The sequence below is a fragment of the Meleagris gallopavo genome, chromosome 1, assembly GCF_905368555.1.
Source record: "Meleagris gallopavo chromosome 1, MGAL_WU_HG_1.1, whole genome shotgun sequence".
In the NCBI taxonomy this organism is placed as follows: Eukaryota; Metazoa; Chordata; class Aves; order Galliformes; family Phasianidae; genus Meleagris; species Meleagris gallopavo.
In genome coordinates this window covers 87316557-87342255 of record NC_139404.1, presented here as the reverse complement: position 1 = coordinate 87342255, position 25699 = coordinate 87316557, and the positions used below count along the sequence as shown (strand labels likewise).

The following is a 25699-nucleotide window of genomic DNA, read 5'->3' as shown; positions in this document are numbered from 1 at the left end:
TGCAGCAATCTGAAGGGAAGAGACTGCAAACTCTTGTAGCTTGCTCTTGGCCCCAGAGCAACCAGTCATCTGTCAGTGCTGTGCCTGTCTTTCCTACTAGCTCTGCCTGCCTGTCCCGCTGCTATGTAACCCCTCCTTCCCAGAGACTGTACTGCAGTCTCACAAGAATATTGCTGTGCATAATGACGTGGAAATTAGCACCACAGATGACAGCCTGAGGGGGACATCAACTGCTGAGTCCAACATGAAAGGGTGTTTTCACCTGGAAAAGCTGGAAATGCTTTGGGGTTCAGTTGACAGCCAACAGAAATTTATAAATAACATACAAAATTTTTCACACAGGGATTTTAAGAGGAGACTAAGTGATGTAAGTATATGAGATAAAAGTAATTTTGGATCACATGGGTGAAAAACAGCATGAAAGCAAAGAAAAATTGTCAATGCTTTGGTAAAGAAAGCTTTTTAGATGCGTTGAATAATTCAACGTAGAATCAAAAGTATTCCACAGATATAACGTAGTGGATGTTGATACATCTATGGGAGTATCTGTGAATATTTCCACACAGAATGATGTTCACAGATTCAACCTCATAATCTGGGCAGCCAGGTGTGATCACTCTCCTAATCTCCCCATTGGTCTGAGCTAAAACCTGCTAAAAGGGAGAACATGACTGGATTCAGTAGTGCAACGTGGATGTATACCTTGCCTTGTCTCACTGCTCAGGTGAGCAAACTTGTGTGTACTTTGCATAACAGCAGGACAAGGACTGTCTGGACAGCAAAACATAGCAATTTTGTTCCCAGATGTTACAAAGGAATGCCAAAAGGCTTTTCTTGCTTAAGAATAATGCTCAGTATGCTAGGTTTTGTTTTAGATGCAGAAGATTTGCCCACTGTTTTGAATTTGGTTTTAAACAGACCCTTAGCTTCACTCTACAATAAAAAGTATCCATCTGATTTGAAGGAGGTGTCCTCATCTCATTTTGATTTATTTTGTGGTGAAATATTCCTCTTTCATTTTTCATAATAACTTTTCTGCTCTCCGATCAATGAATGTAGTTCGTGTACTACTTGAAAGGATCTGTGTTTCTCTCTTGGTATCTCTACTCAAGGATGTAACAGTAACAGTATGACTCTTTCAACAGTGAAGAATCATAATACTACTTGCTTACTACAGCAAATGGAAATCCTGTGTTTTTATGTAATTTTTATCATTGGTAGGAGGAGGTTAAGAAAGTTTTCTTCTTTTGGGAATCACTTTCAGCTGTTTACACAAAGTACAGTACATGTTAGAACAATATAATTACAATGTTACCTATCGATTTTTTCAATAAATTTCTATTTTCTTCAGGGGAAAAAAAAAAAAAAAAAAAAAAAAAAGGACCCCTATAACATATTTCAGTTAAAGTTTAAGTCATCATTTCTGGTTTGCAAGTAAAGATAAAATTGAAAATATCAGGAGCACAAGATACTTATGTAAGATGGAGAGCCCTGGAACCTGGGCATTTGACAGCTCCAGCAGAAGCGCCAAGTACATCCTTGCCATAGCCAGGATGCTCCCTGGGGTGCTGCAACAGAGCAATCCTGCAAAGGGCACCCAGCACATAAAAGACTAGCATGTCTGATCTGATTGATGGAGACAGTAGACTGGAAATCATTGCATACCCTAGGAAACCAGTCAGCTAAAATGACTGACAGAGAAATTAAGTGATGCTACATTTGCAGAATTATTCTCACTTGCTTCATTAATCAGAATTGGAAGTCAGTTTTCCCTGAGCGTTGTAGTGGAGGTGAATTATTAGGCTTTATAGTTTATCTTCTAAGATGTAAATATTTTGAAATCTTACAGTGAGAATCTATGTTCAAGTTTGTTTGGGAGGTATGTGCTAGTTTGGGAAATATATCCTTTAAACAGATAGAAACTTCACCAGAATCAGAAACATATGTAGTTGTTTTTTTCTGCCCCAAGCTGACCATCTGTCTGAGGGGAGATGTGTGCATATTTCATAAATTTTCACTAGATATTATAATTGATTTCCTTCTAATATGTTTAAAACATTTTCTTTTTCTCTGTAAACATGCCTGAAACAACAAAGCTTCTGGTGAGAAAGCTGTTTGCTCAAAACTAGAAGTTTAAAAAAATAATAAATTATCCTCCACTGGAGTCTGAAAGCAAAAGCACTTGTGTATACTTCATCCTAAAAATATTGGGCTGTGCTCATTAGAAATTGACTGACATTAGAATTGAAAAGTGGATCCCAACGTGTGCTTAGGGAAGATGTACCTGTACTACCAAGAAACAGACACAAAAGGAACATCTATCTTTTCAGTAAGCACAGTATGCTTGGATATAACAAAGTAGAACTACTACAAAGACTTCCTGCTCTTTTTCTTAAAATTAATAAAAAATTATTGACTCTTTTTTTCTTTTTTTTTTTTTGTCTGGAAGTTTCAAAGCCTGTGTTGAAAGAAAAGTTGTGCTGAAGAACTTTGGGATAGGATTAATTTATTCCTGACAGGGTTTACAACTTCTATTTCTTTTGCTAAAAAGTGATGTTTAAGACTGTTCATTTACTTTTGTCCCTGTTCTTCTTCCAGTAAGATGTGATAGAATCATGGAATCATAGAATTGCTCAGGTTAGAAAAAACCTTAAAGATCATCATAAAGTGATACATTAGCTTTGTCAACTTAATCACCAAAATCTTTTTTTGTTTGTTTGCTTGTTTGTTTGTTTGTTTGTTTCAGATCATGTTGGCAGTACTCTTTAATGAAAATGTTCTGGTTTGTTTGCCTCTTATGGCATATGCTTTTCTCTCATGCTATTTCTTTTTCTGGAATGACACACAAGTCAAAGTTTCCATTCACATTCTAACTAATAATGTATTACAAAGAAATTGAGAGGAGCTGTTGGCTCCCTTGAGGGCAAAGAAGACTCAGGAATTGGAGGACTGGGCAGCCACTACCTTGAGGATTGGAGGACTGGGCAATGACCAATTACACAAGGATTAAAAAGACCGAGTGCCGGATTCTGCTCCAGCAGGATAGGGCAGGAGTGGATATTTGTATTAACTGGAGTACAGGAGGCTGGAGAGTAGCCCTGTGGAATGAGTCCTGGGTTCTGGCTGATGGCAAGTTGAACGTGATCCAGCAGCATGTCCTGGCAGCCCAATGGGCCAACGGTACCCTGGGGTGCATCAGGCCCAGCACTGCCAACAGGTGGGGCAGGGGTTGTCCTACTCTGCTCTGTGCTGTGTGGTCTCGTCTCCTGCATTGGGTGCAGCTGTGCGTGCCGCAATATAAGAAGGACATAAAACTGTTAGAGTGTCCAAAGGAGGGCTGCAAAAATGGGAAAGAGTCTGGGGGGCAAGGTGTGTGAGAAACAGCTGAGCGGTCCCCTGTTTTATTCAGCCCAGAGCAAAGTAGGCTCAGTGGACATCTCGTAGTGGTCTGCAGCTCCTCACAAGGGGACAAGAGGGGTGATGCTGAGCTCTGCTCTCTGGTGACCTGTCTGGACACCTACCTGTGTGATCTATTGTAGGGAACCTGCTTTAGCACTGGAGTTGGACTCAATGATCTCCTGAGATCCCTTCCAACCCCTGTGATTCTGTGATCTGATCATTTAAATATGCTGACATTGGCAGATACATTTTTAGTAATGTGACTTCACTGGGCTAAATGGACAATTACACCCATTTCACTTTAAAACACAACTTTGTTTATTGTGCTTAACAGCTGGCTTCATATCCAAACAACCTACTAAAAGACTGAGGAGATAGAGTGACAGACTGACAGAGTTAACTGTACCTTTTCTGCATCGGGAAGGAGATAGGAACAGATAATAGGCTTTCAAGAGAATCAGGAAGAAAAAGGAAGATAGGCATGTTTGTTCTTGTTTTCTTGTTTTGTTTGTTGCTTTTTTCTCATTTTTTTTCCCCACTAGTTTTAACAGGAAGTTATCTATTGCCATTTAATTGCTAGAGGTTTTAAAAGTGGTGTTGAAACACTTTGAACTTCAACATTTTGTCATGGTATCACTGGAAGTAAATATTGCAATCCTATTCTTGATAAAATGCTAATTTTATTTGGAAGTTGGCTTGCTTACTTGATATAATGAATGGCAGTTAACTTAATACTAGGTATTTTGACTTTAAGCTCCCAACTTCTCTTAGGCCTCCTAAAAGTAACGCATACAAAAATTTATGATATTATATAAATATTCAACAATAGTTCTTTCTTGGTTGTAGACAAAAAAATGTGAGCTAGAGCTTATAAATATACTAATACTTCTGTGAATTCTTGTGTTAACAAATCTTAAAGGAAAAAAGTATTTTCAATAGATCTCATCTCCCCCCTTCTGGTAATACTAACAGTCTGTACCACAGTGCTTCACAGTGCCATATACTAAACACAAGACTCCTACAAACTCAGGTATTTTTCCAGTCCGTGATTATCTCGGTAACTTTGAAACTGGACAGTACTATTCTTGAGTGAAAAAAATTGTTTTGTCCAAATCATAAAAGTTAAATACATTCAAGCTCTTGCTAATGCATAGTATGACCATGAATAAGTCCCAAAAGAGATTAAAGAAAGAGATAATATTGTCAGGCAGCTACTCAGCATTATGATATGCCGATCTGCACTGTTCGTCTGGAAGGTTATTGAATACTATTGTCTGTGTTAAGAAATGCTTCCCTTTGATGTAAATGTTGGATAACAGATGATAACATTGCTGATAGACTATTGAAATGAGTGAAAAATCATCTTTAGAGGGAAAGTAAATACATCCCACCAAACTGTTTCTGAACCAGCATGAGTAGCCTTTTGTTATTAAACTTGCTGAGGTCTTCAGCAAGATGTTAGGAAGACAAAGTAAAATTTTATGCCTATTTAAGAAGGATGAGGAATACTAGTAATCTTGTTTTGATGGTTGAAGAGTGGACGCCTTCCTAAGAAGCTCTTTAAAGTTCTTCTTTTGGAGCATGTGAGAGCATGTGAGAAGATATTTTTTAGTGATGGGAGCTGAATTATCACTACTAGCACTCTTTTCTCAGGACTGTTACAAGCATAACATCAACTAGCCCAGTTATATTTAACTTAAAAGTAATAAATTTAAATAGATGTCTTCAATGGACACTTTCAGCTTACATTGTTGATATGAAGCCTATCTAATATTGACAGTAGATAGGTTTAATTAAAGGAGTGGCTAGCAGAATTAGATAGATGTTAGTCAAGAGTAATAGTGATTAAGCCAATCTGAACCTGTAGAGCTGTTAATGGTGCCACTGGTTTTATAACAGGCCCTCACACGAGGGAAACACAGACCTTTGTCTTCAAATTTAGAGAAACTTGAACTTCAACATCTATGTTTATTTCTGTAAAGATAAAAAAAAAGGGTAAAAAAAAAGACTCATCCAGAGAAGATTTATCATTTTAGTTGAGGATAACTTTTTTGTTGGTAACAAGGGAAGGGAAAGGTAGGTTAAAGAGTAAAGCAGTTAAGATTAAAATTTGATTACACTCAGTTAACACTGGGAACATGAAAAGAAGCACTGTAGTACTGATGATTCTTTTCAATATGATGAAAGTGAGTCGCACATAATTGGCCATTGATGTGACAGCAGAATGAAGGACTGTGGTCATACAGATAAACCTGGGTTGTGCCAGCTCTATGGCAGCTTCACTGTGTTTACAACAGTGAAAAGAAGTTGCCAGAACCTGTTCCCAGAGCTGGTTTCCAGGATCCTCTATGAATTTTAAGCCTGGTTTACCACATCTATGGATGTTGTGTAAGATGTGCCTAGCTCTCCTACAACCATATTTGGTTTGATTTTACTGTGTAATTCCATTTGAGTAGGAATTCCATTCGGCAGGAAAAAAAGTGACTCAATCTCTCTTCCAGAATGGAGACTCTTTCTTCCACAGCTGAGAACTGTAGCTCAATTGTTTGAAAGAGATGAAAAGCAGTTGGTTTCTTATCACTTCTCACATGTAAGATTGAATTGTGGTGAGTTGAAATTTCAGTTATATAAAACTTTAACAAAAATTTTACTTTTTTGTTAATTACTAATGACATGCACTTGGAAAATGGAGACCTGACTGCCAAATTTAAATCTCTGCTGTGGCCAAAGAGCTTTAAAAGACAATACCCATCCTTGTCCATGCAGAAAGAGTACCCTGAAGCTGTTAATGGAAATGAGCCATGAGACAAATTATTATAAAATATAAGGGAGGGATTGTTGGCTGAAGTTGGGCTGTGACTTAGGAGTGCAGTGTACCTCTTACAATCTGGCCAGGTGTAATGGATAACCCAGCCCTGCCTGTTCTAGGACTAGTAGGGCAATACAGCTATTGCTTTTGTTACTTGTGTTCTTAGATATCAGTATGACAGTTTAGTTTTATTATCAGAAAAATGTAATGCATTATGAAATGGCTACTGCAAAAAAAAAAGGATACTAGAAATTTAAATTAACTTCAACTGCAGTCAAAAGCATAGTAATATGATGATACATGCCAAGAATGACCAGGATAAGATATTTTTGCAGGTGTAGTTTTGATATATATAGTAAAAAAAAAAACAAAAAAACTTACCAGTATGGTCTCGATATGCTTTCAGACATGAGCGCATAGAACTAGATACAAAACCATGGTTATTTTATTTTATCTGAGGTTATCTATGGCCAGAGAAGGTCACTGTGATTAAGAAGAAATATAATGATGGACAAATTACATGGAATTATGTAAATGTAACCATTTGCTGTTATAAATGTGTTCAATCATGGTTCAGAATTACTTATAGCTCAATGCTCATGGTAATGGGCCATGGTAGTTGCTTTGGTGTAGCGGGATAATGTTAAGTTTTCTCATTCCATATCTGAATATAGGGAGACAAAAAAAACAAACTCTCCAGTTTCTTCTAGTGCCAGAGCTGCACTAAGGCTGCTACCGGTGTAATTCAGTGATGGAAAAAGAAGATGATTTGTCATAAATGAAGCCATGGTTGACTCAAGTATTTGAACTATAGTATAAATAAGGCAATATTTTAAAGGCAACATAGCTATTAAACAGTAATGAAGAACTGAAAAGCAACTCTGCATAATCATCATTTGGCTAAATGATGATTTCACAGATGGAAGAGCAGATGAAATTCAGCCAAATGATTTTAGGGGCAAATGAATAGGCAATAATGTACTTAGGAAGCATTAGCCTCTCTTCATTCTCAGAGACAGTGACCCATTGTTCACAATTAACAAACACTGAGGCACAAAAGGGACAGAGACAGTGGCTGCCCAAGTTCAGATCCACACAATAAAACAGCCACAGAAAACTGTACATTATGCTGTATCTTGACATAAAAACAGAACCTTCAATTACTTTCATACATTCAGATTAAAATGCAAGCCCTGCTAAATCACAATGAGTTACAATTCTCCTTCTGGATCTGATGAAAGTCACTTTTGCTATAAGTTAAAGGATCATTGGTTAGGTAGCAGTTTAGCTATCCTTTGCTCATAGCATTCCTTGAGCACAAAGAAGCATGCAACAGAGACCAGCCCTTAAATGCCAGATTGTCCTTGAGATCTGAAAGCTCAGAAATTATGCATTGTTATCTGTTTGCAGCAAAACAAATTTAAAAATGAGTAACATGTAGCAAGAACCTGAACCAGCGAAAACCCTAACTGAAAGCTTCAAAAATGAGTTACTCCTCTCACATTGATAACTAACACAGAAGAAATTTTGAAAAAAGAAAAATGTCTGCCTACAAATAGATAGATAATACTACTGCAAGGGAAAGCAAATCCTAATAACTCCAGTAATTCATGGTCATAAATGGATGAGTTTAGAAACAACTGTTAAAACTTTTTTCTTTTGCAAGCCCACAATTAATTATATCTCTATTATGATTTTTATTTTGTCACCCAGCAGTGTAATTAATACTTTAATCTTGGAAAAATAGAGAATTACATGCTCCTTCATTTGAGAATATTTCACCCTATAGTACGTGTCAAAAGTTAATTTTAATGCTGAGGCTGTCACATTAGAGTTCTAAAACCTACGGTGCAATAAAAGGACAAGTAAATGCTTTGCAGTAATGGTAATGTGGAAAAAAAATGTTTTGCAGTTGCCTACCATTCTGAATATTTTACATTTTTTGTGTGAAATATGATACTTAAGGAAATAAACAAAGTAACTTTAGAACTACCATGATCTCTTAGCACATCTGGGCTTGACAAGCAGGTTTTTTTCTGTAGTTTCCCAGTAGCTTATACTGTCCCCCCTGCAAAAGTTCAGACCTGTAAAATCATTGATATCATGGAGAAAAAGAAGATGAGATTGCTACTTATTTATTTGTCACATGCTAGAACAAGAAGTCTGGACAATTAAATTGGATAATTGGATAATTAAATTATCAGGAAGAATGTTTAAAAGCAATCCAAAGGATATAATTTGGAGGTGAAAAGTTTGCAGAGCTAAATGTTGGGAAACCATAGTTGATTGCATTTTACTGGTTAAGGATGAAATGTAGGAGGCTATAATCAGGATTATTGGGCTATACTTGGCTTTTTATTATATTCTTTCCTTTAATATTTTCTACTGGTCAAGCAGTGTACTGCAGGATGGATGGATCTTGGGTTTTTAATCCTGTGTTAGGTCAGGTTGTCCCTGGCCCATCATTTTGCTGATGACTTTGTACAGTCACTGTATGCATGACTCAGTATGTGATGTCTATTTTCTGCAAGAGCTTGACTACATCCTCCTCTTCTTAGAGGAAAGGAGAAGGCAAATCTCTTCGTTCTTCTCGTACTGTAAATCTGAAAAGCAGGCATGAGAAAAAATCAGTCCCATCCCCCTAGACACCTCAGAATAATCCTTGGGGCACAAAAGAAAAGCCAAAAATTAGCATTCTGCATATACCAGCCCTTAAGGAGCTACATGGCTTCCACTTCCTTTCCAGGCCCCCAAAAAACCAGTACAAGTAAAAAAAACGGTTTGAGGGACGAGAGTGATGTGTGTGAACAAACAGTATAGGAAGATTATTCTTCTATCGTAATATAAGAGAATATAATAGAAGAGAAGAGAAACAACCAAATCAATGTAATTGCACCTGTTCAATTCGACTTTGCTTTCAGGAAAACTAAAATATAGATATACTAAGACCTGAAATGCAATCTAGAGTTGCAGAAAGTTTGTGTAAGTGTTTTAATATATGGCGAAAATGAATGTGGCAAGCCTGTAACTAAGAAAACCTCAGAATACCTATTATAATGTTTTTCAGGAGAAGTATGGTGGAACTGTTGTTTCAGTGCTGGAAGGTTTCCAGGAGGATTGGAAGAGTTTTGGTGGAGAAAGGAGGAAAGTATAATAATTACTTAACAAAACTTGACTCTAAAGCTAATTAGCTATATTTTACACACACAAAGCATAGATCTGAAACAGTATTTGTGTGTGTGTGTGTGTGTGTTGGTATGTTTTCTGGGTGGTTTTCTTTTGCACTGTCATAGAGACTGATACAATGGGTCATTGTGTGGGTACTGAAGATGAAACAGTACTTAAAATTGAAATACCAAATGTAAGTTTGCAGTTTTGAGTGATTTTCATTAAAAAAAAAGAAAAAGAAGTGATGTTAGGAAAAAAAGTTATCAATATTTCTGGCATATATACAAAGAGGTGTCATTTTTATAGAACTTAGAAATAATATGTAAGTAGCAGCAATATGGGCATGGAAATAATAAAAAAAAGTTCTATTTTTTCAGAGATAAAGCCTCTGAAATGTATTTATACATGTTATGCATACTGCATACCGTACTCTAGTTAACACAGCACTACATTAAAGATTAGCAAAAGTAGTATGTATTTATTTTTTTAATTAAAAATTCTGGTTCTTTAACAACAAATGAGTATCCAGATAGCAGACATTTCATAAAGATTTTGGTTCCTGTTTCAATAATACTAGCATACTTCATGTTTTCTTTGTTAACTCCTCCAGTCACTGTATATCTGAGCAATTTAAAACTTGAATTTGTTGCATTCATTATGATTTTCACACTTTGTGAGTTGAGGATTTTTGCAGCTTAATGTTTCCAGTATACTTTTAGAGAACATCCCAATTACAACTCAAAATTTCACCATGAGCTACATTTCAGACAAATTAGTCTTTCCCTCCCCCACATGACATGAAAAAAAAGCAAACAATTTTTTTTCCCCATACTCTTACATCTTTAGAAGTAATAGAACCATATGGTTTGACACTCCTTGTACTTAACAAGAGTAAAATAATGACTACTGGTGTTGCAGCAAGGGTAAAAATTTGTAGGCTTTAATACCCAGTAAAGCAAAATGTCTTGTAATTTTTCTCATAATGCTGCAAAAGAGGTTAAACTAAAAGATTAACATATCCTGCCCTCCCATGACACAAAGTGCTGAAACTTAAATATGCCACTTTTTTTTTGTGCCACTTCTTTTATTTTGTAGACTAGTTCTGGGGAAGGTTAAAAATAGAGCTTTGTGCATGTAAGTAACAAAAAACAAACTGACCCTACTTATGAAGTAGCACAGAGCAGGAGAAGGCAGGCATTTTAAACTTCAAGTCACAAAAAAAAGCAATTTTTGTCAAATTTACACTGCCAGATTTTAAGTCTTGAAAATGACATGCCTGGAACAATGCACACTTAAATGCTGCTAAATCTGACAGCCCTAAAAGCTCTACAGGAACATACATTTATATTTCTAGACTTTATGTCATTAAGTTAAACTAAATTTAAATCCTTTGGTAAAAACTTGGCTGCATATGAATAAGTATTTTTTAACATTGTTAAGGGAGTGATAAAAAGCCTACACTAGAAGAGGAGAACTAATGAGGGCTGACTACTGATGGAGATAGATAGCTGACCATCTTTGAATGCACTGACGTCTAGAAACATTGGAATGGAAGAGAACATTTAAATTCTTGGTCCACCCAGGTAAGAACCAGCCCACACTTCTGAGCTGAGAAGACATGACTAACAGGATCCAGAGGCAAGAGGAGCTCAGCAAGCTCATCACATCACTTGTGTTGCTGCTTCCAGAATGATGTGATCACATCTGTGCAATGCCAGTATCATAAGTTTAGCTGCAGCCTTCAACGTCTCTTGTTGGCCACTCAGGCAGAACACCTTTGCTACATCCATCAAAGCCTGCTTATACAGGTTTGGATAGCAATATGGCCTGACTAGAACCCTTCTTGGAAAAAGTTAAAAGCTCTCTGTGGACAGGAGGACAGGAGTTAGGCTGCCTGGAGGATGATCCTTCCTTATTCTGGTTGTTAGAATATGGCAATTACTGTCATGATGTGCTCTAGGTACTCTGCTTGGCAAGAAAGCTATGGGCAAGGCAGAAGATAAAGTTAGTTTTGTTCAAAGGTGATATACTAAGATCTCCACCGAAAAACTAGACACCAACGCTCTGCAGATAGATACAGCCATTTATTTTAGATGGAATTCTAAATTCATTGCTCTGAGAAGGCTTTATTCAGATTATACAGAACTTGATCAAAAAGAGGTTACACTCAGACATCAGGCCAACAAACAGTGCATATTTTACCATTATTCTCCAGTTTATTCATTAGTGCAGTTAATCCTATTGCAAAGTTTAGTGTGCAAGTAGAAATAGCTCTGCTGGAAAAAAGTCTTCACCCTGGCTTGGTTGCAGAAAAGTTAATCAGTCAATGAAACTGAAAAACTAGCTGAACTGGTTTTTCAGGGTACATTGCAAATCAAGAAAAGTGAGAATGAATAGAAGGGCTATCTTCAGAGTGGGAAGGACAAAGGAGTCTGAAATGCAAACCTCCAGTGTTTTATCACACAAAAGACTGTGTGGTATTCAGCAAGATATTTAAACTATAGAGTCTAGTATTTGTGCACAAGGTATTTAGATCAACCATGTGTGCCAAGCAGGATGGAGGAAACATCCTGACAGAGGACTCTGCTGGTGCTTTCTTAGTGTAATGATGGGGAAGGGAGTCCACCTGTAAATTATTCCAGAAAGTGCACCCTTTAATACTGGCATTTATCAAAGACTCTTAGGGAGCTGACGTCAAAGCCCCATTTCTGCTGATCTAAGAAAAATGAATAAGTGATCATCTATTAGGGTCCTGAGCCAGCCATCATCCTTGAGTGAAGGAGCTGAAGCCTGCAGAAAAGATGTCAGTACTACCAGATATAGGCCACTTGGTCATTTCTGCCTTACAGTGCTTGGAAAAGCAGTTGAGTAGTTGCTACCAACAGGGATAATGACCTGTTTTGATTCGTGTCCATTTCTTGCTTAAAGGCAAGCTATTTTCCATCAGTCTTGGAGACCGCAGTGAGAAAGTTTGGGAGAGAATAAAAACGTGATTACAGTCCTCTGGGCATGAGTTTCAAAAATGGCACCTGAATTTATGGAATCTTGATGGACTTAGTCTTTTAGGGGATTCTTTTATATTTTTCCTTTGATTTTAATGGCAATGTGACAATTCTTTGTCAGAGGAAATCCCACCTTTGATCTCTGAGTGACATTTCAAGAATTTTTTTTTTCACAGTATTGTGGATGCTGTATATTTGTATGAGAGATACATAGAACTGATTTTATGTATAAGCCTTTAAGTCAGTGCAGACTGGCAAACTAATTCATGCTGCAGTTTAGGGTTAGACGGGACACTCAGATAAGGGAAATATTCTTGATAACAGCTAACTCTTTGATACCAGACAAGCAATTGATATCAACCCTTCAAGAAAATGCAGAATTAAAACTATAACATATACACTTTTGTTGAATAAGAATCACTTCCTTTTGACAGGGTGTGAAGTATAGTAGACTGATGGAACGAACTGTTCTTTAAAAAGCAGAAGCTTCATAATTCAAAACTAGATTCATAGCTTAAAATCAAGATTTGTATGTTAGCTAGTGTTTAATAAAAGACGGAGAGGAAATAAAACGGAAGGAGAGACTGGCAGTAACCTTCATACAGCCTTGGACTATAGAAAGCGTTAAAGATCAGACAGTAAGACATGCGACAACATCATACAGGAATATAAAGAAAGTTTCCCCTCTAGATACTCTTCTTTAAAGCCTGAAACAGTAATCCACATCAGAAGTTTTAAATTGACCTATCAAGATCTTATTAAGTATACCAAGATACAAAACAGTTTCTTGCTCGGTTTAAAAAAGAATGATTGGATGCTCATTATTTCTCTTGGGAAACATTTAGCTCACTTAGAGGATTTGCATTTTTACAACACCTTGATGTTCCTGAGTTGCATAGAGATTTTACTTCAGAGGCATCAAAAACCACTAATGAAGCATTTCTTTGCTGAAGTCTTTTATGAAAGGAATATAACATATAATATTACTTTCAGGAAGTGCATTTACCATAAATTTGAGTTCTGTCTTTGAGAAAAAAATCTGCAATTGTTCCTAAAGAAACAATTCAGGTTAAAAATGATCTGATCAACTAACCCATTGTAAAGCTGCAAGAAGTATTTCCAAACTGGGTAGGAAACTAAGTGACAAAGCTGGATATTTGACAAAAATTCTTCCAGCCATTTTTGTGCTGTGCTAACAAAGGAATGAACGTGGATTATGTTAGCATAAGGCATTGTCTCTGTACAAGAAAGAAAACCAAAGAAATCAAAAAGGTGCAGGGCAGACAAAGATAGAGATTAGCAAAAGAAATGTAAAATGTAATCCTGGAATGAAAGATGGTAGAATTGTCATGGGCTAATTAGTTAAATTCTGTAAAGATCAATCATGGGACCTCTAGTAAATACGAACATGGAAAAAAAAACTGATGAAATAACTAGTAGCATGGAGATGAAATGCACTAAAAGAAAGCTTGGAGGCATTCTTAGTAGGAGCAGAATTAGGATATTTTTCACAAAATCAATATAGCAAAAATAGAATAAAATTAACAGTACAGTGGGCAAGGCCTTTTACTTGCATTATATTAATATTGTAAGGTGATAGCTCTTCAGTCTGCTGTGGCATAAAAGAGAAATGCCTGCCTGTGACAATGTATTTCAGTTTATAACAGAAAATGCTTTAATTTGCCAGTTGTAGAGAATGAATAATGGCACTGTATGTTGCATTTAGGAGAGTTCTTCAACCTAATTTAGAGAAACTAAGGCACTGGAATTTAGGGTGCTCATTTACACAGGAATAGGGGCAGGCAGCACAAGAAACTTCATTTCATAAAGAAATGAAAACTTGCAGAAATGATAAGGATTGTAGGTCTCTAAAATGTAGGCACATTTTTCTTGTAAAATTATACAGCAAGAATAACTACAGATTTAAGGAACGTACTTTGTTTTCTAGCTTGGGTTTTCTATCTTGTGATAGCACAAGCTGAATTTGATGCCTGTAAACATACTACAGAAAGTAACTTCCCCATAATTTACTAGAATTAAGTTGAAAATAATAATAGTATAATAATAATATAATATAATATAATATAATAATAATAGTATAACAATAGATTGGTGCACCTAGCTAGCTATTAATGCAGCTAGGACTATGAAGCTCATATTAGCTGCCACAAAGAAGAACTGGCAGGTTCTTCCTGATCTTGGGCATTCAGAAGCTTGAAATTTTTTCAGTATGCGATATGTAACTTAAAGAAATATAATTTAGCTAAAATATATATCCTAACTCATGATTGCCTTGGGATTGAGTCCAAATGCATCATTTGAGCTAGTTGTTAATATCATCAGCACAACTCAAAATTGTTATAAGTCTGCATTTCTGCAAAGGTTCTTCTAACCTTTTCATCTGTAGTATCGTAATGATGGTTTAACATTTAGCATTTTACTTCAACAAGTGGGAGTTAGAGATTATAAACATTAGACCTTGCTTTCTGCATTATGTTTTTCTAACAATAAAATACCAGTGTGGTAATAAATAGCCTTCAACTTGTTATCTTGAAAAAAAAACAACCCATCTCTAAACGTCTTTGCTGCTGCTTAAGTATAAGAGTTTAAGCCAGTCAAAGCAGTAGATAAAGCCTGGGGCTGCTCAGAGGCCTGAAAAGTCTCTGTTCATCAAGCAGGCTGCTTAGAGGAGACCTTGGTGATGAGTTACCTACAGCTAGACATCTGGAGCAGTCCAAAGGGGAGGTATGGGCTTTAAATGTTAATTGCTCGGTTCAGACAATCAGCAGGAATAGTGTGTAAAGATCAGATGATAATGTTAAGGTTAAGAAAACAGTTTTCTGCTGCATTTGGTTGCATTTATGTGCAAATTTGCAGCTCACGAGAATAATCTAATAGTAAACTTTAAAGTAAATGAATGTGACTAGTTGAATTTAGGGGATTAAGTAGCATCTTTCAAAGCTTTATGGACACATTACATTTAGTAACACATTAACAACTGATTGCCGTCTTAAAGAACAAATGAAGCCATACCATCTATGTGAGCAGACTTTTGATAAATAATTTACCTTGGTAAATGTAATCCAATGGAATTGTTCTTAACTGATTTACATCTCATAAACCTTAACTTCAAGGTTCTAAGTAGCCATAACAGTTTATTGAGCTAAAAAGCCAAGAGAAATGTAGAAACATAGAATATCCTGGAAGGGACCCACAATGATCATCAAGTTCGACCATTGGTATTCTTCATTCTCATTCTAGTGTAACAACATGAGTTGATGTATCTTTCTGACAAACCATATTGTACATACCATTCTGAACTGTAAATGTGTATGATTACTAGAGAACTTTTACATTTCAGCAAAGTCTTCTGCTTGGTTCTGAGAGTTGTGTGACAGTTCCATCTAAATGAAATGCTTCAACCTTTTAACAACAGTCAACTTCGTCTTCTTCAGTAGTAAATGCAACTAACTATCTTTTCTACTTTCTAAAGTAGATGTTGAAGAGAGATTTGGTAAAGATTTTGAAAAAAATTCAAAAAAGACCTACTTTCAAAAGTCACAGGCATGAACATAACAATAACAATGAAGTAAAATTCTGAAATTCTTTAAATTTGACTTCAATTAGGATGTGATTAAGGTTGTAATATACATTTTTCAAACAGCTGTTTGTTCTTTAGATTCCACACTGCATATTTCAAATAATATGAACTGTAAATTGATTGAAGTGTTCATTATATAACAAAGTGAAAATTACAGGCCTAAGAAGCATTTGGACATCTTTAACTATTAGGTGAGAATTAAGAAAAACTTATCAGAGAAAAACAGGTGAACCACAGACAGATCAAAATAATTGGTATTTGCTGAGAGGAAATAATTACAGTTGAGTAGCTGGAGTGGACATGCATTGAGATGTGCCATAAGAGGTAGGACTGAAGTGTGAAATAAGAATCAAGAAAACAATTATTTTTTTAAGAAGGGATTTTCTTTGGCAAATGTTTGCCATTGGCCATTTATGTATTGAACATCCTATTGAATTTTACTTCTCTACTAGAGATTGCCAAACTGAGAACAAAACAGAAAATGCAGAAAAAAAGGACGATGAAATTCCCAGAGGGAAGGACATTTTTAGAAAGGTTAAAATACTTCTCAAACAAATCTGTTGTAGTGGCACAGCTCAGTGGTATAAGGTTTGATTTTTCTGATTACCATGTTCTTGCTGACTCCTGTGGTGGTTGCAGTTATGTGAATGTAGCAGCTTTAATGAACAAGGAGAGGAAGGAGATAAACATCAGGGAAAGCTCTGTTGGTGTGCTGAGATACTAATTACATCTATGGAGTATGTGATCCAGAATGGTAAAACTCTAAACTAGGTAATGCCTGATTGTCAGAAAAGATGCATATACAAGGAAAGAGATCAAACAACCAAAGTAGTGGAAAGGCATATAGCCATATCTATCTGAGGCATGAAAACTGTGAATCACACAGTTTAAGGAACAGATAAAGAGACAAAATGGGAAGTTACTTGAAATGCAGCTCATTAAAAGTTAAAGATTTTATGGTTAGTTAAATTACTTTGAATTACTGAAAGATTAAGAACCATGCTTAAGCTGAGTAGTTGTCTTTCACATAAATACATTAACTATAGCCAATTAAATTTGCCTAATCAAGCTTAACAAAGCTACATGCTGTTTCCCATTAGAAAGTCAGTATTTTTAAAAAAATTGACTATTTGAAATGTAATGGTAAAGAGATTCTGTACAGATATCCAAGGGTGCAGCCATCTGACACTCCAGCTAAAAGTAAGTTGATGTCACTGTTTAGCATGTGTCTAATGCAAAAGAAATTGTGCTGATTTTTTTTTTTTTCTTTCTGCAACTAAAAATGTAAGGAAAAGAACATCCGCTTTTTGTAAAACTGGTGGAAGTAATGCAAGTTCTATCACATTTCAGGTTATACTACAGCGCTTTCACTCAGGTTCAGTAGAACAAGAGCTGCAATTCCAGCTTTCTTGTTTTAGGTTACTACTGAGCCTTGGAAAAAATATCAGCTTGAGACTTTAGTATTATCCATAGAATTATCCTATGTTGGAAGGGACTCAGAAGTATTGAGTCAACTCTTGGTTCCACACAGGACCACCCAAAATCCAAACTTGAGAGTGATGTCCAAATGTCCCTTCAACTCCAGCAGCTCAGGGCCATGCCTGCCGCCCTGGGCAGCCTATTCCATGTTCACTGACCTCTGGCAGAACTGAAAAAAAATGTCATATTTAGTATGAGATCAGGAATCACATGACTGACAAGAAAGATTTGAAAAGTCAAAGTTGGAATCCAAATCCTAAAATACAGCTTTGCTGTATGCGTTTTGAGCATCAGGTTATATTAGTGTACAAATGTGGTTGTGATATCTAAGAAGAGAAGAACCATAGTATTGTTAACCATGCTCTTGTTTATGCAGCAAGCATGTTCAGTGCTCACACAAATAGACAATCCATTATGGAGTACCTAAAAGAGCTATAGAATTGAAATGATAAAGTTTCAATAATTAATATCTTAATAATATTTTTAAAGTTAATAATAGAGCAGAATGTGTATCTCCTGAAGAAACAGTAGTGCTTACATTTTGACAGCTTGTCCAAGTGACAAGTAGTTGATTTGGAGATCAGAATTATTCATGAGCTTATATTTCAAAATGACTCTTGTTCCTTTTTGGAGAGACAGACCAATCTTTGAGAGCCTCTAATTTGTTTTGAGGTGTCAATCCTTGCAGGTTTGAATTTTACAGTGTTGGGAAAACAAGGAGTGCTTATTACCTGTCAGTTTTCTTTTATTATGTTTTGCATATTTACACAAGATTCCTGAGAAAATCACACATTTTCTGGCAAAGATAAAGGATTAGATTCCTAATTACACAAATTATAAAATATTGTCCTATTATTTTGAGAAAAATTATTATTTGAGGCTTGCCCTTGGGCCTAGTGAACAAATTAATAATTTTCTGCCTTCTCCCTACCTGATGGCCTGATGGACAACGGTATTTTTCCATGGCTGTTTTTCTGTGTTACAAAATTTACACAAAACTTTTGACTGTGCTCAAACTTCCGTGATGTCACCAAGCTACTGTGGTAGCCTTCTGTAGTAAATATAAAGATGACTATTCAGCTGCCTATTAGTGTAAATTCCATTCCTCAACCTGTTCAGGTATTCACACCACAGCAACCCCATAACCTTTGGATAATTTTACTAGTGTACCTCTCCAAATACACTGCTTATAAAACCCTTGTTTCCCTGAAGCCACTCTATCAAAAATGACTCTGCCAACAGCAGTTGTGAATCAGTGGTCAGCTTAAATGAATTTTAGAAGTAAAATCTGCTAATGTAGTAAAAAGTCAAATGAACTAAGAGTTGTTTATTGGCAACTGAAAGCATAAAAGCTTAAACTAGCCCTGTAAACTTCACTTTTCATGGAAAACACAGCAGGTCACGCAAAATGAAGCACTTGTTTAACAACTGGAGGGTAGCAAACAGAATTAAATCCCAGAAAGCCATGCTTTCACACTGTACGCATGGGTGCTTGATGACTTGTCCCGTTAGCTTAGGCAGCCTTTCATAGTAGTTCATAGTCTCCTCTCTGTTCGCTTTGGCAATTGAAAGGAATCCAGATATTGGGTATGTTTGAAATATCACTTTATGTGTATGATGTTCAATAAAGACAAATAGCTAACCTCTTGCTAACTTTAAATTCATCTTATTATCCAAATCAAGTCAACTAGACAGGATTTAGAAAAACCTTTCATATAGGAAAGCCAAGGGCAAGTTCAAGTTCACTTGTGCTAGTAGAACAAATAGCACCTACTGCTAGAAACATCCTGCACTAAAAAATGCCTGTACAGATGAAAAGCAGCAGCAGAACACAGAACTTCCTATCAATTGTGATCAACCGTGTCTGTGAAAATTCAACTGCCCCCATACTATGCTCAACAGATTAAATGAGAACACTTAGACATGAATGATAGCATTCATTTGATTGTAACTACTAAATGTACCAATAAAATGCTAAAGTACTGGAAGTGTGCTAAGTACACAAAGAATTGAAAAGTTTCAGTCTGTGAATTATAACATATGAATAACTCTGGACCAACTGAACAAGCACAAAACTGAAACTAAGAGAGAGTTGACAGCAGCTCTGTTTATCCTTTTCAAGTACTGTAAGCAAGCTTGACTCAACTTAAATTTTTAATGGAGATCTCCTTAAAATCAATTTATATTTTTGCTCACCAATTTTTACTGCTAGTTATTATTTTTCTTAACTTCAATCTCTCCCTTCATCTAGCCACCCCAGAACACAGAGTGAAGAAAAAAGAGGAAGAGTAACTTTGAGAGAAGCAACCGATATGTCATCTCACTCAGTTGTTCATTCCATTTTTAAAATTGTCTTAATATTCGAGTTTTATGAAATCTCATAAATGAAACACAATGTCAAGTAAAGCAAAGAAATCTACATGCAGAGCCATGTGTGCAGGAATGACTATCTTGTGTACACCCTTTAGTGATGAATTGTTTTGAAAATGAGCTGTATTGCTACCCTTTTCTGCTGTAGTGATGATGAAACCAAAGGTCACTTGTTGTTTAAAGGATTTTTTTCTTCAACAATGCTATGATAATCTGACCTGGGTAGAGTAAAAACAAAATAGGACTGTTTATCCCTGTTGGAATAAGTGACAAGGAGAACAAAGTAGATAGTAATCTTTGTAGAATGCAAGTGAATCAAAGGATATCTTGGATCAAAATAGTTTCCATGACCTTCACTATTAATTTATAATTTCTCTGGGGGGGAAAAAAAAAAAAAAGGATTTGCAGTAATAAAAAGAAACATATCAAAAGCACAGACAAGAACAATATCTAGCTATGGAGAAATGCACATTTGAACTTTTGACTTCTCTGATGCCTTTTGTCTGCTAATCCATGTGTCAGAACGATGGTCAGAATTTCTGACCAGACTCTTTTATGTATTGATGTACACCTGACTGAATTTTGGTCACTGTGACCACAAGCTTTGCATGCATAACAAGTATCCATATCTCAGCTGTTTTATTTAGCACTCCATTTCACTCTGTGCAGTGATCTTGGAGCAGTAGTCTGCTGACTTGGTGTTGGCTTAGACATTTCTGACAGTTCTTTTATAATGGAGCACAGTGCACTGCAGCATATCTGATTTATTTATTCATCTTTATACCCCCACTGTATACTTGAATCATTTTCATAAAGTGTGCTTTGTTTTAATAGTGGTGGGCTGCTAAAAATGCCCACTGTGTACAGTGAACTGATAACATCAATAACATGACAGCTGGTTACTCACCAGAGCTCCCTGTGATGTGCACACCAGGATGAATTTCTGTGGAGAAACTGAAGAGTGGTCACTCACAGAAGTGTTGTTGAGTTTGGAGGAGTTTCCCTTTTCAATGTCATTTCTAAACTTTTCTTTTACTCCTAGTATTCAAAAGATTGCATCAGAACTTTTATTAACATCCCTAATAATAGTCAGTTCTGTGATAAACTGGAAATCTGTAAATGCTAGCCTGGAAGACAAGCTGGAAGACAAGAAACAGAACAAACAAAATGCTTATTTGTCTCTACCATGGTTAACCTGCAGTGTAGCTGCAGTGCTCTAGTCCCAGAAGCCAGAAGTGAAAACTGTATGCTGCAGTGCAGTATAACTAATAGCAGCCTTGCTGCAGTTTGTTTGGTGCTACCCATCAAGAGTCTGCTTAAAGTCAACAGTTCCTTCCCATCTGCTACATCCTGTATGATGCGTGTGGCACCTGTATCAAAACTGTTAAGCCACATAGTTTTCTTTGTAACACTGACTCATCTATAACTCATTCTAAACAGCATGAGAGCTCTTTCCCTTTCTTCTTCTGACACTATACAGGAGACTCTCATTAAAAATGGCATCATCTGTGAAAACCATGTAAGACTTTAAAAGCAGTTAACTTGACACTTACCCACAGTCTGATGCGTTTTTTCCCACAGGTGTAAAAGCTCAGACATGTATCACCAGCTATACACAATCTATCCTTGGCCAGCCTGTTACCTTCCTAATGTAGGAAGAAAATGTCTAGAATGCTCCTGTACAAATTCAGAGAAGAAATAGAGAGAACCAATAACTGTTTCTTTTCAGCTGTCTGAGCAGTCCTCTAAATTCAAGTGCTTTTCTGAAGCTCTGCTAATCTACAGCACAGTTGTGAAACAGATTTGAGACATATTTTCTAGTTAAACTCTGAAACAAGCCAGTTCACTCTGATTTATTTACATTTCATTGCATTGTTATTCTGAAACAAAACACTAGGAGGTATTTCTGGGCATCACCTGACAGCACAGTACATTCCTGTAGCTCCACATACCCAGTCTTTAGTACATTGTGACTGCAAATTCAGTGGTACATCAAATAGCTTGCCTGAGGCTCAGCAAGCCTTAGAGTGAAGTTTTCATGCTCAAATTTTATTCTACAATTGATACACAATTAGGAGTAAATAGATAAGTAATTATTTAGGATCTTTTCTTGTTGATGGAGTGAGAGAAACAACTCAGATTTTGAATCTCTGATGAGATTTATTCGTAGTTCTAATACTTAGGAGTTTTCATTTAAGGAGCTAGCTTACCTATTAGTTCCTCAGTCCTGTGGAGACATTTAAAAAGCAAACTTTTATGAGTCTGTTCCATTGACAACAATAGACTCTTAGTATGAGTTTCCAACCTGAGATTTTTCCACTGGTGGGGTCCCACTGAACTTATATAATATATATATATATATAAAACTTTTATTCAGTGTAAGTGTCAGTTGAAATAACATCACACGACAAAGAGAAAATAGAGCTAATTAGTTATGTGAGCAGTGACTCAGCTCTGTTGCCCAAATTAGAAGTGTTTTAGTTCCATTAAATAAACAGTCACTTTGGCCGGTTTTCTTGAGTCCTCCCCTTAGCTGCAAACATATGTAAGAGGAAAGGAGTGAGGAGAAAAAACACAGTTTACTTTTTAAAGCTATATGCATAACTTTAGGCTGCATGAATAAAACACATTTAGTGTTGAAATGACAAGATATTTGTCATTTCCAAATTGTAAATGATCTGACAGGCAAAGCCTTTCTAGGGAAAAGCCTGAAAGCTCCTCCCATGCAAGATACAAGAAGTATTTTTCCATAGAAAGGAAGTTTTAAGTTGTACTATCACATTAGAGTAATTTTATTCTAGAAAATCTATTGCTGTAGTTTGTTTTGTTTGTTTTTTTTTTTGTGTGTGTGTGTGTGTGCATGTGTGCTACTTTTTTATTTTAAATTCCTTATCAGTACATCCCTTGCATTCATACATCTAAATCATCAACAGGGAAGGATTTGAATGATCTCACTTTGCTGACAGTTTTGACAGACCTAGTAAACTCTAATTATTTCTAGGGTTTTCTTCCTATCCCACATACAAAAGATGTACACTAAAATAAAGAACCAGTTTTCATTCAAACAGTTTCAAGAAAAGTCTATGCTCACTAGATTAATTTCATTTCTATGCTCAGGTTTCCATGTATATTGCTCCTGATTTTCATAGTATCCACTTTTTTTCCTTAAAGATACAATTTAATACAAGTTTTTCATATCCAAAACTATTTAAAATTGCATATTTCTAATAAGTGCTCACTTCAAGTTTTGTGATAGCAGAACCAAATAGGTTTCATTAAGGTTTCCTAGATGAGAGTGGAAGAAATGCCTTGTGTATCTCCAGTTATAACTACTGGTGAATCAGGACCCTGACACACAACTTCCACTCCTATTTTGTCTTTTACATTAACACATAAATATTGTCCCTTGAACTATACTTACATCTTTCTTCTTCCTTCTTTTTTTTTTTTTTTTTTTTTTTTTTTTGCCACTTTTTCAAGATCTATTGTTTAGACAATGGAGACAGGATATTTTGATCCAGTTAGTAAAATTTAACAGATTCTGCTAAGTATTTCTTTTCCTTTTCTGCATCTGTTAAGAAATCAACTATTTGATCTCAAAAAGCAGTTTTATCACCTTTTACATGTATTCAGAAGTTTGTTATGTGACTCAAAAATGCACAGAAGGAAATAATGGCCACTAGTTTTCCACTGCAGTTTTGAGTCATTTAAGGACATCATGTAAGTATTTTATTCCATTTTAAAATAAGATGTTGAACATTCCACTCCTGCACAATTTGATCTGGAGGACAGATGACAAGTGAAAGCACTGAAATCAACTTAAGAATGCAGCAGAAAGGATATCTTAAAAAGCTGTAAGCGAAATTCTGTTTCTGGTGTTCTATCTCTCCTTTAATTGCAATCGCCAGTCAAGATCCTAATCAATGCACATAAATTGTCACAAGACTACAAGGACTGAATTTCTGAATTTGCTGCTTAGGGATTACATGTGCTTTATGAAGAATTAGCCCTTATGGTTATCAACTTTTTTTCTGAACTTTTCCATTGGCATTCTACCTCAAGGCCACCCAATGTATTCATCTTACTAAAATATTGAAACATTAGACTGTTTAAATCAGACAACCTGTCTGCATATTCATAAACTCGTGTTGCTTTTACAGCTTCTTCCCGAAGGATCTTTATGTGAACCATGTCTGTTGGTTTTGTGGTTAAGCCAACTCTACTTTTCAGAAAGTGATTATTATGTGCCAACCCAGTCTTTCACCACTTCCTTTCCATGTCCCTTTAACTTTTGGCTTGTTTTCAGAGTAAAAACTGTTTACCCAACTTTACTCAAGTGAATATCCCTTTAGGTTGATTCAATTTGCCAAATCTTTATTAATTTCTCATCTCCAAATTGGACTCTCAGTGTTATGCATGTACAAATAGTTATCTTTCCTTATTTTATTGCCAGCATCTATCAATAGATGCATGATTCTTGGCAGCTTGAAGATAGAAAGGTTTTGCTATTGCTCCAGTTATATCCCTGCTTTGAGGAAACAACTCTCATCTATAGAGATCTAGAATTTCATTGAATTATTCTTCTTTAATCTTTCCTTCTGAATACCATGTTCTTTTTGCATTAATATTCATTATATTCTCCACCACCATTCATTCTTTCGGGAAAGTAGAAACTATAGGTATGTTAACTGCAGTACAAATAAGTAGATCTTTCTAAATGTATCTTGTCTTCTCCATATTAAGGTAAGTGTATCGCCTCACTTATGTGTCTTTAAGAAGTGAGGACTAAATCTATTTGAATTTCATATTTGTGCTTCCGGAAAACTAACTTAATTACTCTAACATCTGAAGGCAGTATCCATTTATAAAATTAGTTGATCAAATACTCATATTTGAATTCCTAGACAATAAGGAACAAAGAGTTCTCCTCAGAGCCCTACGTACAAAATCTTCACTTAAGTATCTTTGTATCAGCCCATTTCTGAATAAAAGCCTTCCTTTAGTTCAGTGAATCTAGTCTAACCAGACCACTTTAAAAGATCATTCTGTACTTTTCCCCTTACAGTATTACCTTCATATTATAGCCTTTATGTTCTATGCTTTTCATGCTTCAGAGAGCTGTGGAACAACTTTGAGAAGGTGACCTTTTAGAAAACTTGTAAACTTTCAGAAAAGCCCTGCATGCTTTTTGACTTTTTGTACAGAAGGTGCTGTAAGCAAGGATATAAATAAAAAATCTTGTTTTTATAGTGCTGCTTCTAATTATTCTTTCTGTTTTTTTACAATACTGATTCTCTACCTTTTCCCTCCTCCTCTCACAATACAAACATATGCACACACGTTTCTCTGCTAGCTGTTCAAGACTTTCTTTAAAAAACTGTAGGTTGTGGTTTGAAGGATGGATGACGAGAATTAGTCACTACTAATCAACAGCCCTTATCTATGGACTTACAAACACTGTTTCCTGAAAACCGGTATGAGGTACCTGGCCTTCATTTTATTCAGTGTTGACAGTGCAACCTACCAGATGAATTGTTTTGTGCTCGCAAGGGTCCCTCATGTTGATGAACAGTTGTGCTCTTGGTACAGGAAAATCTGTCAAGGGCTGAACCAAATGAAAAGCATAACTACTCAACATAATATGAAGTGATTCTGAAATCTCTTTGCAGTTATATCAACAAATTGAGAGAGAGGTAGAATGTATTCTAGCATAGCTGAAAGGGTACCTTCATGGCTATTTTCCATTCAAGTTTTTGTGTTAATACTTAAAGATTTTTTGAGATAATCTTGCTAAATTAAAAACTGTGAAGGCCTTAGTTCATTAATATTCATTATTAATATATTACTTAATTCTGTACACCTACAATACTT

At 35.9% G+C, this 25699-nt stretch overlaps 1 long non-coding RNA gene across 7 annotated transcripts in view; it reads right to left on the bottom strand.

The window, feature by feature from the left end:
• LOC109369748 (uncharacterized) overlaps positions 1-25699 on the bottom strand; it is a 110033-nt gene that overhangs the window by 30407 nt on the left and 53927 nt on the right. Inside the window, exons 4-7 of one of the 7 annotated variants that reach the window (XR_014887323.1) lie at positions 25353-25433; positions 21382-21505; positions 20736-20866; positions 3634-8811 (exon numbers count right to left, since the gene is read on the bottom strand). The exons of 3 other annotated variants lie outside the window; for them this stretch is intronic. This is a non-coding gene — a long non-coding RNA (uncharacterized LOC109369748). 3 more of the 7 variants (XR_014887324.1, XR_014887319.1, XR_002119182.3) reach the window with 3 other exon arrangements.